Source organism: Dendrobates tinctorius, unplaced genomic scaffold (assembly GCF_039654945.1).
Source record: "Dendrobates tinctorius isolate UK_male_01 unplaced genomic scaffold, ASM3965494v1 ptg000110l, whole genome shotgun sequence".
NCBI lineage: Eukaryota > Metazoa > Chordata > Amphibia > Anura > Dendrobatidae > Dendrobates > Dendrobates tinctorius.
In genome coordinates, this window is record NW_027361778.1 from 1,570,573 (window position 1) to 1,573,546 (window position 2,974).

Below are 2,974 nucleotides of genomic sequence, written 5' to 3' on the forward strand. Positions count from 1 at the left end.
GTTTTTTACTCCTCTCAACAGCCCAAACAAGTTTCTAAAAGGATGAGTTTGCAACTACTTTACTTTTGGAGAAAATTCAAAACATTCATTATTCAATAGGGCCCAAAATATGAAAAACCAGCGGTTTGAATGAACACACATTTCTTGGTAGAATCGTGCAGGACTGAAATTTTTGATGTTTTTCTACTCCTCTCATGAGCCCAAACAAGTCTCTAAAAGGATGAGTTTGCAACTACTTTACTTTTGGAGAAAATTCAAAACATTCATTATTCAATAGAGCCCAATAGCAAAAACCAGCGTTTTGAATGAAGAATCACATTTCTTGGTAGAATCATGCAGGATTGAAATTTTTGATGGTTTTTTACTCCTCTCAACAGCCCAAACAAGTTTCTAAAAGGATGAGTTTGCAACTACTTTACTTTTGGAGAAAATTCAAAACATTCATTATTCAATAGGGCCCAAACTATCAAAAACCAGCGGTTTGAATGAACACACATTTCTTGGTAGAATCATGCAGGACTGAAATTTTTGATGTTTTTCTACTCCTCTCATGAGCCCAAACAAGTCTCTAAAAGCATGAGTTTGCAACTACTTTACTTTTGGAGAAAATTCAAAACATTAATTACTCAAAAGAGCCCAATAGCAAAAACCAGCGTTTTGAATGAAGAATCACATTTCTTGGTAGAATCATGCAGGATTGAAATTTTTGATGGTTTTTTACTCCTCTCAACAGCCCAAACAAGTTTCTAAAAGGATGAGTTTGCAACTACTTTACTTTTGGAGAAAATTCAAAACATTCATTATTCAATAGGGCCCAAACTATCAAAAACCAGCGGTTTCAATGAACACACATTTCTTGGTAGAATCATGCAGGACTGAAATTTTTGATGTTTTTCTACTCCTCTCATGAGCCCAAACAAGTCTCTAAAAGCATGAGTTTGCAACTACTTTACTTTTGGAGAAAATTCAAAACATTCATTATTCAATAGAGCCCAATAGCAAAAATCAGGTTTTGAATGAAGAATCACATTTCTTTGTAGAATCATGCAGGATTGAAATTTTTGATGGTTTTTTACTCCTCTCAACAGCCCAAACAAGTTTCTAAAAGGATGAGTTTGTAACTACTTTACTTTTGGAGAAAATTCAAAACATTCATTATTCAATAGGGCCCAAACTATCAAAAACCAGCGGTTTCAATGAACACACATTTCTTGGTAGAATCATGCAGGACTGAAATTTTTGATGTTTTTCTACTCCTCTCATGAGCACAAACAAGTCTCTAAAAGCATGAGTTTGCAACTACTTTACTTTTGGAGAAAATTCAAAACATTCATTACTCAAAAGAGCCCAATAGCAAAAACCAGCGTTTTGAATGAAGAATCACATTTCTTGGTAGAATCATGCAGGATTGAAATTTTTGATGGTTTTTTACTCCTCTCAACAGCCCAAACAAGTTTCTAAAAGGATGAGTTTGCAACTACTTTACTTTTGGAGAAAATTCAAAACATTCATTATTCAATAGGGCCCAAACTATCAAAAACCAGCGGTTTCAATGAACACACATTTCATGGTAAAATCATGCAGGACTGAAATTTTTGATGTTTTTCTACTCCTCTCATGAGCCCAAACAAGTCTCTAAAAGCATGAGTTTGCAACTACTTTACTTTTGGAGAAAATTCAAAACATTCATTATTCAATAGAGCCCAATAGCAAAAATCAGGTTTTGAATGAAGAATCACATTTCTTGGTAGAATCATGTAGGATAGAAATTTTTGATGGTTTTTTACTCCTCTCAACAGCCCAAACAAGTTTCTAAAAGGATGAGTTTGCAACTACTTTACTTTTGGAGAAAATTCAAAACATTCATTATTCAATAGGGCCCAAACTATCAAAAACCAGTGGTTTCAATGAACACACATTTCTTGGTAGAATCATGCAGGACTGAAATTTTTGATGTTTTTCTACTCCTCTCATGAGCCCAAACAAGTCTCTAAAAGGATGAGTTTGCAACTACTTTACTTTTGGAGAAAATTCAAAACATTCATTATTCAATAGAGCCCAATAGCAAAAACCAGCGTTTTGAATGAAGAATCACATTTCTTGGTAGAATCATGCAGGATTGAAATTTTTGATGGTTTTTTACTCCTCTCAACAGCCCAAACAAGTTTCTAAAAGGATGAGTTTGCAACTACTTTACTTTTGGAGAAAATTCAAAACATTCATTATTCAATAGGGCCCAAACTATCAAAAACCAGCGGTTTGAATGAACACACATTTCTTGGTAGAATCATGCAGGACTGAAATTTTTGATGTTTTTCTACTCCTCTCATGAGCCCAAACAAGTCTCTAAAAGCATGAGTTTGCAACTACTTTACTTTTGGAGAAAATTCAAAACATTCATTACTCAAAAGAGCCCAATAGCAAAAACCAGCGTTTTGAATGAAGAATCACATTTCTTGGTAGAATCATGCAGGATTGAAATTTTTGATGGTTTTTTACTCCTCTCAACAGCCCAAACAAGTTTCTAAAAGGATGAGTTTGCAACTACTTTACTTTTGGAGAAAATTCAAAACATTCATTATTCAATAGGGCCCAAACTATCAAAAACCAGCGGTTTCAATGAACACACATTTCTTGGTAGAATCATGCAGGACTGAAATTTTTGATGTTTTTCTACTCCTCTCATGAGCCCAAACAAGTCTCTAAAAGCATGAGTTTGCAACTACTTTACTTTTGGAGAAAATTCAAAACATTCATTATTCAATAGAGCCCAATAGCAAAAACCAGCGTTTTGAATGAAGAATCACATTTCTTGGTAGAATCATGCAGGATTGAAATTTTTGATGGTTTTTTACTCCTCTCAACAGCCCAAACAAGTTTCTAAAAGGATGAGTTTGTAACTACTTTACTTTTGGAGAAAATTCAAAACATTCATTATTCAATAGGGCCCAAACTATCAAAACCCAGCGGTTTG